Raw genomic sequence first — 18,919 nt, forward strand, 5'->3', positions numbered from 1 at the left:
TGATCACGTGATTAATACACTACACGTGCCTCGACATGTCTACAGTCATGTATCTAGCGTTGTGTAGACGTGAGTGTATCCTCAGTGATGTTGTATGTTGTATGAGTGGTGACGAGGGATGAGTAATGTAGGTTATAAAGTGAAGGGTGGGTCTTGATCACGTGATGAATACACTACACGTGCCTCGACATGTCTACAGTCATGTATCTAGCATTGTGTAGACGTGAGTGTATCCTCAGTGATGTTGTGTGTTGTATGAGTGGTGACGAGGGATGAGTAATGTAGGTTATAACGTGAAGGGTAGGTCTTGATCACGTGATGAATACACTACACGTGCCTCGACATGTCTACAGTCATGTATCTAGCGTTGTGTAGACGTGAGTGTATCCTCAGTGATGTTGTATGTTGTATGAGTGGTGACGAGGGATGAGTAATGTAGGTTATAACGTGAAGGGTGGGTCTTGATCACGTGATGAATACACTACACGTGCCTCGACATGTCTACAGTCATGTATCTAGTGTTGTGTAGACGTGAGTGTATCCTCAGTGATGTTGTATGTTGTATGAGTGGTGACGAGGGATGAGTAATGTAGGTTATAACGTGAAGGGTAGGTCTTGATCACGTGATGAATACACTACACGTGCCTCGACATGTCTACAGTCATGTATCTAGCGTTGTGTAGACGTGAGTGTATCCTCAGTGATGTTGTATGTTGTGTGGGTGGTGACGAGGGATGAGTAATGTAGGTTATAACGTGAAGGGTGGGTCTTGATCACGTGATGAATACACTACACGTGCCTCGACATGTCTACAGTCATGTATCTAGTGTTGTGTAGACGTGAGTGTATCCTCAGTGATGTTGTATGTTGTATGAGTGGTGACGAGGGATGAGTAATGTAGGTTATAACGTGAAGGGTAGGTCTTGATCACGTGATGAATACACTACACGTGCCTCGACATGTCTACAGTCATGTATCTAGCGTTGTGTAGACGTGAGTGTATCCTCAGTGATGTTGTATGTTGTGTGGGTGGTGACGAGGGATGAGTAATGTAGGTTATAACGTGAAGGGTGGGGTTTTGATCACGTGATGAATACACTACACGTGCCTCGACATGTCTACAGTCATGTATCTAGCGTTGTGTAGACGTGAGTGTATCCTCAGTGATGTTGTATGTTGTATGAGTGGTGACGAGGGATGAGTAATGTAGGTTATAGCGTGAAGGGTGGGTCTTGATCATTTGATGAATACACTACACGTGCCTCGACATGTCTACAGTCATGTATCTAGCGTTGTGTAGACGTGAGTGTATCCTCAGTGATGTTGTATGTTGTATGAGTGGTGACGAGGGATGAGTAATGTAGGTTATAGCGTGAAGGATGGGTCTTGATCACGTGATGAATACACTACACGTGCCTCGACATGTCTACAGTCATGTATCTAGCGTTGTGTAGACGTGAGTGTATCCTCAGTGATGTTGTATGTTGTATGAGTGGTGACGAGGGATGAGTAATGTAGGTTATAGCGTGAAGGGTAGGTCTTGATCACGTGATGAATACACTACACGTGCCTCGACATGTCTACAGTCATGTATCTAGCGTTGTGTAGACGTGAGTGTATCCTCAGTGATGTTGTGTGTTGTATGAGTGGTGACGAGGGATGAGTAATGTAGGTTATAACGTTAAGGGTGGGTCTTGATCACGTGATGAATACACTACACGTGCCTCGACATGTCTACAGTCATGAATCTAGCGTTGTGTAGACGTGAGTGTATCCTCAGTGATGTTGTATGTTGTATGAGTGGTGACGAGGGATGAGTAATGTAGGTTATAACGTGAAGGGTGGGTCTTGATCACGTGATGAATACACTACACGTGCCTCGACATGTCTACAGTCATGAATCTAGCGCTGTGTAGACGTGAGTGTATCCTCAGTGATGTTGTATGTTGTATGAGTGTGACGAGGAATGAGTAATGTAGGTTATAACGTGAAGGGTAGGTCTTGATCACGTGATGAATACACTACACGTGCCTCGACATGTCTACAGTCATGTATCTAGTGTTGTGTAGACGTGAGTGTATCCTCAGTGATGTTGTATGTTGTATGCGTGGTGACGAGGGATGAGTAATGTAGGTTATAACGTGAAGGGTAGGTCTTGATCACGTGATGAATACACTACACGTGCCTCGAAATGTCTACAGTCATGTATGTAGCGTTGTGTAGACGTGAGTGTATCCTCAGTGATGTTGTATGTTGTATGAGTGGTGACGAGGGATGAGTAATGTAGGTTATAACGTGAAGGGTAGGTCTTGATCACGTGATGAATACACTACACGTGCCTCGACATGTCTACAGTCATGTATCTAGTGTTGTGTAGACGTGAGTGTATCCTCAGTGATGTTGTATGTTGTATGAGTGGTGACGAGGGATGAGTAATGTAGGTTATAACGTGAAGGGTAGGTCTTGATCACGTGATGAATACACTACACGTGCCTCGACATGTCTACAGTCATGTATCTAGTGTTGTGTAGACGTGAGTGTATCCTCAGTGATGTTGTATGTTGTATGAGTGGGGACGAGGGATGAGTAATGTAGGTTATAACTTGAAGGGTGGGTCTTGATCACGTCATGAATACACTACACGTGCCTCGACATGTCTACAGTCATGTATCTAGCGTTGTGTGAACGTGAGTGTATCCTCAGTGATGTTGTATGTTGTATGAGTGGTGACGAGGGATGAGTAATGTAGGTTATAACTTGAAGGGTGGGTCTTGATCACGTCATGAATACACTACACGTGCCTCGACATGTCTACAGTCATGTATCTAGCGTTGTGTAGACGTGAGTGTATCCTCAGTGATGTTGTATGAGTGGTGACTAGGGATGAGTAATGTAGGTTATAACGTGAAGGGTGGGTCTTGTTCACGTGATGAATTCACTACACGTGCCTCGACATGTCTACAGTCATGTATCCAGCGTTGTGTAGACGTGAGTGTATCCTCAGTGATGTTGTATGTTGTATGAGTGGTGACGAGGGATGAGTAATGTAGGTTATAACGTGAAGGGTGGGTCTTGATCACGTCATGAATACACTACACGTGCCTCGACATGTCTACAGTCATGTATCCAGCGTTGTGTAGACGTGAGTGAATCCTCAGTGATGTTGTATGTTGTATGAGTGGTGACGAGGGATGAGTAATGTAGGTTATAACGTGAAGGGTGGGTCTTGATCACGTCATGAATACACTACACGTGCCTCGACATGTCTACAGTCATGTATCCAGCGTTGTGTAGACGTGAGTGAATCCTCAGTGATGTTGTATGTTGTATGAGTGGTGACGAGGGATGAGTAATGTAGGTTATAACGTGAAGGGTGGGTCTTGATCACGTGATGAATACACTACACGTGCCTCGACATGTCTACAGTCATGTATCCAGCGTTGTGTAGACGTGAGTGTATCCTCAGTGATGTTGTATGTTGTATGAGTGGTGACGAGGGATGAGTAATGTAGGTTATAACTTGAAGGGTGGGTTTTGATCACGTCATGAATACACTACACGTGCCTCGACATGTCTACAGTCATGTATCTAGCGTTGTGTAGACGTGAGTGTATCCTCAGTGATGTTGTATGAGTGGTGACTAGGGATGAGTAATGTAGGTTATAACTTGAAGGGTGGGTTTTGATCACGTCATGAATACACTACACGTGCCTCGACATGTCTACAGCCATGTATCTAGCGTTGTGTAGACGTGAGTGTATCCTCAGTGATGTTGTATGTTGTATGAGTGGTGACGAGGGATGAGTAATGTAGGTTATAACTTGAAGGGTGGGTTTTGATCACGTCATGAATACACTACACGTGCCTCGACATGTCTACAGTCATGTATCTAGCGTTGTGTAGACGTGAGTGAATCCTCAGTGATGTTGTATGAGTGGTGACGAGGGATGAGTAATGTAGGTTATAACGTGAAGGGTGGGTCTTGATCACGTCATGAATACACTACACGTGCCTCGACATGTCTACAGTCATGTATCCAGCGTTGTGTAGACGTGAGTGAATCCTCAGTGATGTTGTATGTTGTATGAGTGGTGACGAGGGATGAGTAATGTAGGTTATAACTTGAAGGGTGGGTTTTGATCACGTCATGAATACACTACACGTGCCTCGACATGTCTACAGTCATGTATCTAGCGTTGTGTAGACGTGAGTGTATCCTCAGTGATGTTGTATGAGTGGTGACTAGGGATGAGTAATGTAGGTTATAACGTGAAGGGTGGGTCTTGATCACGTGATGAATACACTACACGTGCCTCGCCATGTCTACAGTCATGTATCCAGCGTTGTGTAGACGTGAGTGTATCCTCAGTGATGTTGTATGAGTGGTGACTAGGGATGAGTAATGTAGGTTATAACGTGAAGGGTGGGTCTTGATCACGTGATGAATACACTACACGTGCCTCGACATGTCTACAGTCATGTATCTAGCGTTGTGTAGACGTGAGTGTATCCTCAGTGATGTTGTATGTTGTATGAGTGGTGACGAGGGATGAGTAATGTAGGTTATAACGTGAAGGGTGGGTCTTTATCACGTGATGAATACACTACACGTGCCTCGCCATGTCTACAGTCATGTATCCAGCGTTGTGTAGACGTGAGTGTATCCTCAGTGATGTTGTATGTTGTATGAGTGGTGACGAGGGATGAGTAATGTAGGTTATAACGTGAAGGGTGGGTCTTTATCACGTGATGAATACACTACACGTGCCTCGCCATGTCTACAGTCATGTATCCAGCGTTGTGTAGACGTGAGTGTATCCTCAGTGATGTTGTATGTTGTATGAGTGGTGACGAGGGATGAGTAATGTAGGTTATAACTTGAAGGGTGGGTCTTGATCACGTGATGAATACACTACACGTGCCTCGACATGTCTACAGTCATGTATCTAGCGTTGTGTAGACGTGAGTGTATCCTCAGTGATGTTGTATGAGTGGTGACTAGGGATGAGTAATGTAGGTTATAACGTGAAGGGTGGGTCTTGATCACGTGATGAATACACTACACGTGCCTCGCCATGTCTACAGTCATGTATCTAGCGTTGTGTAGACGTGAGTGTATCCTCAGTGATGTTGTATGTTGTATGAGTGGTGACGAGGGATGAGTAATGTAGGTTATAACTTGAAGGGTGGGTTTTGATCACGTCATGAATACACTACACGTGCCTCGACATGTCTACAGTCATGTATCTAGCGTTGTGTAGACGTGAGTGTATCCTCAGTGATGTTGTATGAGTGGTGACTAGGGATGAGTAATGTAGGTTATAACGTGAAGGGTGGGTCTTGATCACGTGATGAATACACTACACGTGCCTCGCCATGTCTACAGTCATGTATCCAGCGTTGTGTAGACGTGAGTGTATCCTCAGTGATGTTGTATGAGTGGTGACTAGGGATGAGTAATGTAGGTTATAACGTGAAGGGTGGGTCTTGATCACGTGATGAATACACTACACGTGCCTCGACATGTCTACAGTCATGTATCTAGCGTTGTGTAGACGTGAGTGTATCCTCAGTGATGTTGTATGTTGTATGAGTGGTGACGAGGGATGAGTAATGTAGGTTATAACGTGAAGGGTGGGTCTTTATCACGTGATGAATACACTACACGTGCCTCGCCATGTCTACAGTCATGTATCCAGCGTTGTGTAGACGTGAGTGTATCCTCAGTGATGTTGTATGTTGTATGAGTGGTGACGAGGGATGAGTAATGTAGGTTATAACGTGAAGGGTGGGTCTTTATCACGTGATGAATACACTACACGTGCCTCGCCATGTCTACAGTCATGTATCCAGCGTTGTGTAGACGTGAGTGTATCCTCAGTGATGTTGTATGTTGTATGAGTGGTGACGAGGGATGAGTAATGTAGGTTATAACTTGAAGGGTGGGTCTTGATCACGTGATGAATACACTACACGTGCCTCGACATGTCTACAGTCATGTATCTAGCGTTGTGTAGACGTGAGTGTATCCTCAGTGATGTTGTATGAGTGGTGACTAGGGATGAGTAATGTAGGTTATAACTTGAAGGGTGGGTCTTGATCACGTGATGAATACACTACACGTGCCTCGACATGTCTACAGTCATGTATCTAGCGTTGTGTAGACGTGAGTGAATCCTCAGTGATGTTGTATGTTGTATGGGTGGTGACGAGGGATGAGTAATGTAGGTTATAACTTGAAGGGTGGGTCTTGATCACGTCATGAATACACTACACGTGCCTCGACATGTCTACAGTCATAACAGCAGATTTATCACTCCCATCGGATGAAAATGATACAGAGATAATACACTTTTACAGCTTCGTAATTCTCTGTAAAAAAGGAGATTAATGCCATTACATTTTATGATGTTTTCCTCTCTCATGAGTTTTTCTTTTTTTTGAATTTTATTTAAAGAGTTAGACACGTTTTTATTCGAGGCTTGCTGTATTCAAATATTTAAGTAATGGCACCAAACAATAGTATTTCAAGCCTTGAAATTGCTTTACATTTGATTACCGTTTTACTATCAACGTATCGATTGTATATGCAACGTTTCTCACTCTGGAATTTTTAGTTAATAAAATATTGTTAATATGTCAAACATTCTTACTTAAGAGCATGTTTATGTTTTGTTATTCATTGAAAAAAATATTTTACGATAACATGTTTTTAAACTATACAGCAATAGACTGGAACTTGACTTTCCCTTCATAATATTTTTCATATATTTGATATATAAAAAAGTATGTAAAATAAACTACAAAAGTACAAACTGATAACTAGTTTACACTATGAATAATTTTTACATATTGAACATTGCCTGACGTCAACTTATAAATGTTCTACAAAATATAATTTAATTTAATCAACACATTCACCTAGTTATAAAAGCCACAAAGCACGGTAAGCATGCCGTTATTAAAAGTGATTCAAAACATGCAGTGTGAGCGCTGAAGCCATGTTTAAGGTTTCGTGGTGCATATTTAACTTTCCATCAGATCCCTGGCGGTTACTGTGTAAATCTGGGGATAATGTGCGAAATATTCTGTGTAAAGGCCTGCGGGTGCAAAACATATGTTCTGTACCTGGTTAGAGAGATGAATCGCGCAATGAGGTAAACGCGTTGTTACATCTGGACGTTGAATATGTGGAGACAAACTTTGTTAGTTGAATTGTAACATTTTAGCAAATAGTTCAATTTTATTCCAATTACAACATCTAGGAATCACTGCGCACAGTACAGTAGTATGTATTGGTACTTGTGCTAATGTTTTGATTGTATAGCTATAATTGATTCACCTATACGAATTAATATCATAATATACATTCATTTCATATAGTATTTAATATACAGTGTGTAAATTAAGTATGGAAACAAATCTGTATTTTTAAAACCGAAATAGATAGAAATATTCTATTTGTGGCAATAATAGTTAACAAAGATTCCGCAATTTTTCACATGAAAAATATTTTTTTACCCCCCTAACAGGGTAGGTGGTAGGGGGTGACTTATTTTTTTCAAATAGCAACCCCTATGGAGTGACCCCTCATTTTGAAGGGTTTGTCAAAAGAAACACAATGACGCAAATCCGAGGTGAATATCTCACTCCTAGCTAACATGGCGGATATTCCAAAATGGGCTTTTTTTTACAAAAATTAAATTTTTCATTACCCACCATTTAGGCTAGGGGTGAAATATCTACCTCGGGTTTGCGTCATTCTTTTTCTTTTAACAAACCCTTCAAAATGAGGGGTCACTCAATAGGGGTTGTTGTTGAAAAAAATAAGTCACTCCCACCCCCTACCCTGTTAAAGGGGTTGAAAAAATATTGTTGATTAAAAAAATTGCAAAACCTATGTCAACAATCAATTCCACAAACAGAATATTTCTATCTATTTCGGTTTTAAAAATACAGATTTCTTTCCATTATTTGTGAAATTGGTGCTTTTCACGTACAATAAATCAAATTTTGGAATATCCGCCATTTGGGCTAGGAGTGAGATATTCACCTCGGATTTGCGTCATTGTGTTTCTTTTGACAAACTCTTCAAAATGAGGGGTCACTCAATAGGGGTTGCTATTTGAAAAAAATAAGTCACCCCCTACCACCTACCCTGTTAGGGGGGTAAAAAAATATTTTTCATGTGAAAAATTGCGGGATCTTTGTTAACTATTATTGCCACAAATAGAATATTTCTATCTATTTCGGTTTTAAAAATACAGATTTGTTTCCATACTTAATTTACACACTGTATGTATTATTATAGTTGAAAGTTTTTATGGCATCTAATTATTGTGTTTTGATATTTGACGAAATTGAAAAAGGGTTATTTGTTGTGTGCATTTCTAATTTACTGGAATAGGCAAAAAGTCGAAAAAAGTATGGCCTAATAGTATCCAGGCTATGTATAGTTTTCCATTACATGACATACTTGATCTCTATCAATATAGATTTAGGTTGAGAATGTTTAAGTCTTTACTATGCGTTTTTCCTCAACGCATGATTTGATGTTCTAAGGGGTTTTGATGTTTTATTTATTTGAATTAGTATTATCGCATCATCGTTTACCGATGTTGAAGGTAATTTTCAGATTTCCTTTCACCTGTAGTTCTGAGAAATATCAGTAATGGGCCATTTGGGCCACGTGAGCGCTCTCACTACGTTATCATTATTGATTTTCACCCTCTGTGGCACCCCTCGTCCGTTAAGCGGTAATTGGGGGTTAGGTCTAAATTTGCTTTCAAAACACCTTTTAATGGAGTTAGCGACCTAAAAATGCGTTATACATGAGGTTAAGTGGTACCTTCTACTAGTAGGTACGGTATTTAAATTGTAGGAGCCATAAATTCTTCCTTGAATCTTGTAATGTAAATGTACGACTGTACCTACTTATACCTTATAGCACGATTACTAGAAAAATACCGGTATGGATCATAAACATAAACAAATGACGTTTTTGGCCTGAAAATAAACATTAGTTAACATTGCTTAAATGGAACTGTCAAAACAAAGCTATTAGCATAGGATTCGGGCCAACAACGTCATTTGTTTAAGTTTATGATCCATACCGGTATTTTTTTAGTATTCGTGCCTTATAGCTAAGTTATATCATAACTATGTTAATTCTGTAGTACTATTTAGACATTGCCTGAATTGTATTATCACCTGATTCTATCCAAATATGTTAGGGTTTTTGAGGAAAGTATGGCTTATATAAATGAATTTTCGAATAAATGAATAACGGCAATTTTTTTATAAAAAAGCATTTAGTTGTTTCAGCCAGTCACAGAAGTCGATAGTGTCTAAAATTCTATTTTATACCTTATTTTTTGTTGCTGACCAGGTTGATGGGTCTTAAAAGTAGCTATAGCTCATCAGTCATTCCCTATGTTTGACTTGGTTAAAAAGATTGTGTATTCAGCAGAATTTAGTAATTTAGATCAGTGCAATCTGTGGTCGGCTCACATCAGCTACGATGATTTTGATAGAAAAGCTGGCTACAAATTTAACATGGGGATGGAATGTCTAAAAGGTAGTAGGCTCCCTAAAGTTTTTGTCATACAAGACCGTTATTATTAACCATAAGTTTCAACATGTTTATTTTTTAACAGTTTATAGCTAAAATGATCTTTATTTTACAAATAAAATTTGTAATTCATCTTAATTTTTAAAATAAACCATAGTTGCAATTATTTCTCAGTGCAGAAACACTCAAACGACGATTGATTTCATCGAAATCTTATGTTCAAAGTGGAAAAAATCCAACAAAACGCATAGTGTAATCTGTAATTTAACGTGGCGAATCAGACCGAAGAAAGGCGTCTCATCTCCCTCTTGTAAGTGAATAGATATGAAAATCGGAAAATATAAAGTGGATGTCGCTACGAGCTGACACGTTGATAGAAACTCCCCCGGCGCTCGCATCCCCCCCTACCTACCCCCCTACACCCTCCTACACCCCCTCACTCACACTCTCTCTCCCTCACACACACACACAATACACACACTCACTGTGTTCTCAAATAAAACAACACCAGTGGAGATGACAAAACATATTTCCTAAACAAATTTGTTCGGCTGATTTTACTTGTGATAAGGTCGGTAAATTTTTGGTGACAGCGGAGACAGCTGATGTTATTGTGGATCCGTTATCACATTATTAATATAAACTACGATTGTTGTAGTAGGATGACGATTTTCTGCATTGAAATCAATTATTTGACATGTAGACGCCACCTAGGTGCGTATTAATACCCATTATTATTTATTTATTTATTTATTTACTAAACACCAACGGCAAACACCATTTTACATTAAGTAGTTACAAATATTATAAGACTAGCTGTAACCCGCGGGCTTTGCCCCGTTTAACTTCTTAATTTTCAAGATTATCTCGTTCGCATGGCTCAATCACGTCCTGGTTGAAGTTTGTTCGCTACGCTCACTCACCTTTAGGTTGGAGCTCGTTCGCTACGCTCACTCACCTTTAGGTTGGAGCTCGTTCGCTGCGCTCACTTGCCTTCAGGTTAGCTCGTTCGCTACGCTAACTCGCCTCCAGGTTCAAGTTCGTTCGCTACGCTCACTCACCTTTTGGTTGCAAATTAGCTGTTGTCATAAATGTAAAAGAAATAATAGTGCTGCACCCTGTTGGCAATCCTTGTAACTTTAATGCTATTGAACATCATAGAACAGAACCAACTGGTTTAGTTGAAACAGCTGTTAAGATTCAATAATTCCATTTCTCATAAGGTTAACATGGGAAACTCCAGAGCCACTGGGGTGGAGCCCGAAAGGATTTTTGAAATAATAATATGCCTATATGTTAATCGGGAATGTGAGCTATCATCATGCCAAATTTCAGCCCAATCCGACCAGTATTTTTCGCGTTCACTTGTCACAAACATACATCCATACATCCAAACTTTCTCATCCTACTAATATTATAAATGAGAAAGTTTGGATGTATGGATGTATGGATGTATGGATGTATGTTTGTGACAAGTGAACGCGAAAATTACTGGTCGGATTGGGCTGAAATTTGGCATGATGATAGGTCACATTCCCGATTAACATATAGGCATATTCTTATTTCAAAAATCCTTTCGGGCTCCGCCCCAGTGGCTCTGGAGTTTCCCATGTTAACCTTATGAGAAATGAAATTATTGAATCTTAACAGCTGTTTCAATTAAACAAGTTGGTTCTGTTCTGTGATGTTCAATAGCATTAAAGTTACAAAAATTACCAACAGGGTGCAGCACTATTATTTCTTTTACATTTATGACAACAGCTAATTTGCAACCAAAAGGTGAGTGAGCGTAGCGAACGAACTTCAACCTGGAGGTGAGTTAGCGTAGCGAACGAGCTAACCTGAAGGCAAGTGAGCGCAGCGAACGAGCTCCAACCTAAAGATGAGTGAGCGTAGCGAACGAGCTCCAACCTAAAGGTGAGTGAGCGTAGCGAACAAACTTCAACCAGGACGTGATTGAGCCATGCGAACGAGATAATCTTGAAAATTAAGAAGTTAAACGGGGCAAAGCCCGCGGGTTACAGCTAGTTTATAATATTAGTAGGATTTAATAATTAACAGAGGAGTAGAAAACAATATTTAAGAAAAAATATAACAATGTATAAAAAAATATAACAATGTATAAAAAATATAACAATAACAAAACATAACAATGAATATATCAATAACAAGAATACAAACAAAAATATCTATTATGAGTGAAGGATGAGCGTAGAATGGTGTGAGATGATTTAGGCTTTGTAACTGACTGATATCAGCTGTTTCACTAGCCAGGATCTTATTTAAACTCCAATAATTACAGCTGGGTCCAGTTTCGAACTATCAAAGAGCTACTGACTTTTCTCAGTAACGAGCCGGCGACCTTTTGATTGTTAGGCAAGTACTTTAACCACTCAGGTACCCAGCCAGTAATTTTATTTTTCTTAAACTGAATGAAACTCTTAAACAAGATGACCTTTTCTCAAAAGTGATTAAAAAATTATATAAAATGGTAAAATCTTTTTCCAATATTGCTTTCACTATTTACAAGTTTTAAAGATTTAATATGCGTTTCGATATCCATGTAGAACTATTCCGTATCCACTGATGGTGTTTATTATAAAATAAACATATAATGTTTAACACCCGTATGATAGCATAGAGCAGATAATATATCACACTAAATACGAAATTCATTTGAAGAAACCTATTCTACCAGAATGGGTTAGGTATATGTTTATTAATTAAACTACGAAAATCAATCAATCTATCTCATGGTCCATTGTGATAAAATAATTATCTCCATGTTGATTATATTTGCTGTGCAGAGTAAACAAATCTCTATGTTGTTTTAGGTTCACTGAATTATTATTGTTGTGTTGGCTGCAGTGTTACTGCTTGTTTATTTTTCGGTTATAAATAACACTGTTGATGCATATCGTACTGTTTTAAACATGAATATGTTCATCCTTGTATACTGTCTTCTCCAGTGGTACAACGGCCATTATCGGAAGAGGGATTTCATGTTCTTGGCTACTCTACATTTATTACGCTGTGACTTATATTACTTTATAACCTATTTAAAACGATGATCAATATTACAAACTAGGGAAACCTAAATAAATATAATTTCTTCTTTAATCTTAAACCCAAACATTAAATTTCATGCATAGTCAGATAAATGAGTTTGTCCAATAATGGTATGTTTACAATTTCACCAACTGTGAATTGGTTAGTTTAATTAGTTTTTAACTGTTTCTATTTAGACGCAATTATAGTTAATTTAACAGTTAATTAGTTTGTTAATTACAGTAGTATTTGTTTTAAAGTTACTTTTTGAAGATAGTGCGTGCATATAGTGTTATTGTATATGCATTGTTTTACCATAAAAAGATTTTTCCGTTACAATTTTTAAGGAAAAAATCATTAATTCATTGAAGACAGCATTTTATTCACACAATATTACACTATATTATTTTAATTACATTTCTAGACTCCTGTTATATGTTTTGATTGTGAAGGAGTGAGAAGAAAGAGTATTACCACCCCAAGTGGGTGTTTGTGTCGAAATGTGAAAAGTCGGACATTTCTCAAGAGAAGTTAAACTTCTTCTGGTAAACAAGGTTTGAATACAAAGCAGTGTCCGACCATTCTTTTCTATGTATATCTCCAAGACCACGGAAACATTTAGAACGTCTATACTTTATATCCTTTATCTCGTGGTCTACATTTTTGATATATAAAGCCAAAATCTCAAATGTCATCCTAATGCTTTGCCTTACAACAGTGGTCGAATAGACAGCTAATTTAATGTTTGTGATATCTAATTTACTCTCTAATGGAAATGTTTTACGAAACAAGCTCATTAAGTTATGGTATTATTTTCTAGTCTAGAGTTAACAATAGTTGCTGCCCTAATAAGTAGTAGGTCATACACCTTCGGCGAATTGTTCTTCTTCTTCACAATTCTTTGTTGTTTCAATGACGAAAAAAATAACAACAGCTTTTCTATGATAATTTTAAGGGTGTAAAAATAAGACTCTGAACATTGGGATGGGATATTCCGTTATAGTTAGTTAGCCTATGTAAATTTGTACCAGTTTCAGACAAAGTTAGAATTTATTCCCAACCAAAGTGGCTACAAACATGGCTTAACTACTGTACCGAGTGTTTATTTTATCTTCCTCATAGTTTAATTGCTACTCTACAGTAATTATGATTTTTTTTATACATTCTGTAAATCCATAAAGCAACTTTATCAGATTTTCACGTGAAATGTTATACTTTGTAGTACGTTGTATCCATGTATTTCCCCGCTACATCAGTGTAGACGGTATGAAGCTCATGGCGTGCTGTGGCATTAAACATGAAGTTGCGACGCGTGCAGAACAGGCCATGAAATATGCGAGTCTTGATTAGCCGCCCTGTGATTGACATTCAGCGAGAAACTTTACGTTAAATATATAAAAGAATTGTGCTTTCGCTATTTTATGCTCAGAGATGTTTTTGGATATTTGGTTTAAAAAAAATTGTAGTTTGTGGATAAACACAGGGTTGAATAAAGTAATCAATATCTGTGTACTCAGCGAAAAAACTCATGTTGTACTAGAAAATTATATAAGGAATTATATTGTTACTAATGAGTCAACGTATAGAGGTTAAGCTGTTTCACTTGGAGAATATTTCAAAGCTATGTGCACATATTTGACTAAGAGCGGGCTGCACAATTATGTTTATTTTACCTGCAATTGTTTAAAAGTTTGCATTTGTAGGATAAGAATTAAGATTGTAGGGACAATACATTACTTTCATAAATGAAAAGATCTTATAATGGGTTTATTTTATCTCAAATTATTATAAAAGTTTGTATTAACAGGAAAAAACTCGATTGCAGGGATAATACATTTTCTCCATGAATGGAAAGAGCTTAAAATGCTGTTTACGGTTGATAAAATATTTACACGTTTTGGGACTTTTAGTTAAGGTTTCACAGGTCGTTCTTTAATCAGTTCCCCGAGACACGATATTTGTTTACACTTTCTGTTTTCACTTTTATGCTATTCTATTTTGTATCAGCTAGTAAACTCAACTAAAATGATGCAGATATAGTGTTATATATAACTGATATGGTTGAAAACATTAAACTTATTTGATAAATTTTCGTCCTTCGCGTTTATAAATTTAATTAACTTTTTATAATCAGTTTCTGTTGTATATATTTTCTCACAGAATAGGGATTGTTTAAGATTAGCATTTTTATTTAAATGTTAAAATCAAGGTGCAAAAAATGGAACTGGTGATTTTGCAATACTTTAAATTATTATAACCAAGTTATTTTAAGGGCTGAATAACTTATTACGTGAAAACCATAACAATTTACAAAATTTTAAATTATATATATTTGGCCTCCTCACAATATTTATATTCTTTTACATATAATAAGAATCTTTTACAAATATTTTGAGAACTAGTCAAGTTATGATATCTTATTTTAATACCTCTCCATTCCTAGAGAACTATTGTACCAGTAGCAATAGAAACTGTTATCATAGCTGAGTTGCTAAGTTGAGTGTTGGTTTAGGCAGGTGAAGGACCCTCTGTGCTACGTAGTATTGGAGTATTGTGCTGGAGTATTCTTGACCCAGGATTTGAGTATTATCGCTGAACGAATTGATAATAATACATTTATGAACTGTAGTAATGTTTTAGTTACATAAACTGTTAGGTCAGTGTTGTTTTGGTAATTTTTGATAGAGAATAATCATATGCTTATGATAATCGTTTGCTTAGTACTGCATTATTTCAATAATAAAATATTAACACACATTTTAACAAAAAAAGTTATAAACATGCATATGCCTTTTAGGAACAAATCAAAACAAACCATGTGTTTATCACTCGATATCAGATGGTTTAGCAAAAATAAAAATAAAATTAAGGAAGTAAATAATTTTTATAAAAAGAAGGTAGGAAAAATTTATGTACCATCTCAAATTTAGACCAGATGTTATTTTTTTAGATTTAAGTATTAATTGATGAGTTTGATCAAGCTGTCTTAATTTTATGTCTGATGCGTCTGTGGCTAAGTTTCTTATTCCTTTTGATTAATAATACTGTTGACAACTTTGAGAATGCTCTCTCGCATGAACGTCGCATGTTTTTTATATTATACTTAAACTGTGCTATTACAGTAGAACCTTGATAAGAAGACTCTCATAGGAATGATCAAATATGACTTTTTATCAAGGTTTACTCCTTATAGAGGGTTGCAATAACATGCATTTAAGGACAATATAAAATCAAGGGTATTTTAAAATGACACTTGTTATTAAGGGCCACTTGTTATTGAGGGTCTTCTTATCTAGGTTCCACTGTATAATGTAACGAAAGCTAATTATAGCTATATTAACTATAACCTTTTTTAAGATTATCCTTTATTTGCATTGGTATAATAACGTGAAATGAAAACCATTAAAACAAATTCATTGCTACTGTTTAATTTATGGAGATTACTCCAGTTAGTGGGCCTGACACTAGTAATTCTTGGTAATTGTTCTTGGATTCACAGAGATTTTACGATTGTTTTTACGAGCCTCTTCATGATGAAAACGCGAATATATTAGTGATGTTACTTGAGATATATCTACTCATTAAACTTGTACGTCTGTATTTATACATTTATGACTGTTGTAGATAATCATAACACAAACCGATTGGTGTTTTGCTGGCTAAAGGGTTTCGGTTTTTAGGTCGAGGAACACGGGGTCAATTCCCGAGTTATCCACAATAGTTTGTAAAGTTAGGACTGCCTTCCCGTAAATATTTTTGAAATGTTAGTTCTAAATATTAATGACATTACACATTTTAAATTTAGCACTCAGCCTATTTATCTTAAAGCACACAACGTCAGAGCTCTTAAATCTAACTGGTCACAACTGTGGACAAAGTTCAACAAAACCACAGCCCTCAGTTCATGAAACCAGATGTGGAGATTACTGTGTATTTGATACATTTCGCTATATAAAATAAACCCTGTGGTTTACTTTTTAGCTTATAGAAACGGTTCTTGCCTCCGTGCCTAATTTAAAGTATAAGTTGTATTGCTACCTAATTACTGTATTCTTATTGTACAAAATGTTTTCTGAAATCATCCACATTCTTGGCTATCCAACGACGGATTTTGGTTACTTGTAATATTAATTGGATATCAGTTGGATATTTTTATTACCAGTTGCAAAAGTCCTTAAGCGATAAATTCCTCAAAAAGTTAGAGCTTGTTGCTTTTTGGTGGAATTGTTTTTTTTTTTTAATAAACAATACGCAATGGATAGTTGACATTAGCTCAACCTGGCGGTAACGGACATCAATCTAATCACCTGAGCTTACACGTCTTGGCGATAATTAATTACTACTGTAATCTCGGTTGTATTGTGCACAATATTTCTTTGCCCCAAGGATGTGTTTGTCACATAGTTAAATTCTACTATTCTAGTGTAGAGACTCAGTCCTTATCTCCCCGTAGTTGGTGTAAGCCGCCAAGTTGTGTGTAGTGAGTTGTTTGTTTATACAAGTCTCTACCTAAGACCTCTGGTGTTGTTGCCACTAAAACACGGAACAACAGTATTGCCATACAAGTTAGCATTTGTCACAGATATGTTTTAACAAAAAATGAACTGTGTTTTACAACAGTAAATAGTGGTTGTATTATAATGATTCGGAGTTGAAACGATATTTGAATAAGAATACAGTTAGTTGGGTTGTAATTTGATTATCAACTTCAGATATAAATTTCTCTGTATTCAAATTCTAAAATCTCTTCGTTTAATGTCTGATGGTATACCATTTACTTTATTTAAAATAACAGCGCAAATATTAGTTGAGAAAAAAATATTTTTTCTGTAACAAACAACCCTTGAATGTTTGCTTTTTCCTTCACCGAATACCGTTGATAATCAGCAATGTGTGGGATACAATTTTAACTGTGACCGGAGATTTCAAAAGCCTCATCGTTTAGATTCTTTTTTTTTAGATGGGGAGTTCGAAATAGAGAGTTTTTTCGTTATATATGTTTATAATGATCCGACTCAGTAGTCATAAACTAATATATTACTAATAAATAATATACATTACTTTTATTTAACTTTATAGATTTTTTTTGCGCTTGAATGGTACCTTAGTAGGTAGCGTGCTTTCGTTAAATTCAATTTAACGTGTTTATAAAATATGTATTCGTAACAGTTTTTGTTAATTTTTGCAATGTTTCAATGTCTCGCCTCTGTTTAAGAAACTCTGGTTTGTATCGGGAACGTTGTACAGCGTAGTTATGCCTGTTGAGTTTCATCCAAGTTAGTGAATAATTCTGTTTGAAACTTGTCACCGTCCCGGAGGCCTACATAATTAGGTGTACGTGGCAATTTCAACTGTGGGAACCATCTACTGTCACAACTCTCTCGATTTTGTGTCTGATTTTAAAACAGTGTAAATTTCGAATTCGCTTTTTGTATATAGTGTGTGATTTTGGTTTATTCGACATCTGGGAATAAATACAGATTTGTATGTGTGTTTGTGTATGTTTTAGAATTATACAGGCAGATATCCACATTAACTCTACATAACCTACTAATGCTTTAATAGTTTTTATGAAATGGCGACCATACAAATGTAGGTATTGTAAGCCAAGTACGCAAAAAAAATGTTGAATGATAGTCCTTATTACTTTGCATAGATCAAACTACTTAGTAAATTTAACTGTTTGTATTCGACAAAAAATTAATTCAAAAGAAAAAAAATATTTTTTTCCTTGTGATATTGATTCGCATTGTATCCTCAAATACAACCGCATTGCCACAAAGAGATTTTGTGGTTTCATAACTAATAATTATCATTTTAAAACGTTTTTAAAATACTGCAATTGTCTTAATGTTTCTATAAATTCATCATTACTAAATGTTTAGTATAGCCATGATAAATATATATTGCATTTTAAGATCGTTTAAAAACTCTTTGTATCAGTAAATTCTTATTGTTGATATCCAACCAATTCCTTACGTCTTATTCTTCAAATACATAATGACGGTTCAGCAGATCGTTTTCATTAGTTAATTGTATGTTCTTCGTTAACACGAACTAACTGCTGTTTAAAGGGGTTAACTGTAATGTATTAGTATGACCAAGTACGAATTTACTTGTTTGACATTGGTTTGGTAATTAAAGAAAATGTTTCGCCAAGACATGTAGGCATACGCATGTAATGACCATCAACACAAGGAGGGTTTCATGTTGGCAAGACGTTGCTGGTTTTATTGTGGCATTACATGTTGTAAGTTTACTACTATGTCAGCATATATAAACTTGAACGTGAACAAAAAC

General features: G+C 36.8%; 1 protein-coding gene across 5 annotated transcripts in view; it reads left to right on the plus strand.

Annotated features, from left to right (window-relative positions):
* LOC128991839 (dystrophin) overlaps nt 1-18,919 on the plus strand; it is a 549,174-nt gene that overhangs the window by 251,631 nt on the left and 278,624 nt on the right. The window lies entirely within an intron of this gene.

This window comes from Macrosteles quadrilineatus, unplaced genomic scaffold, assembly GCF_028750875.1.
Source record: "Macrosteles quadrilineatus isolate MER2022 unplaced genomic scaffold, UCM_ALF_1.0 Scaffold_4__1_contigs__length_99947679, whole genome shotgun sequence".
NCBI lineage: Eukaryota > Metazoa > Arthropoda > Insecta > Hemiptera > Cicadellidae > Macrosteles > Macrosteles quadrilineatus.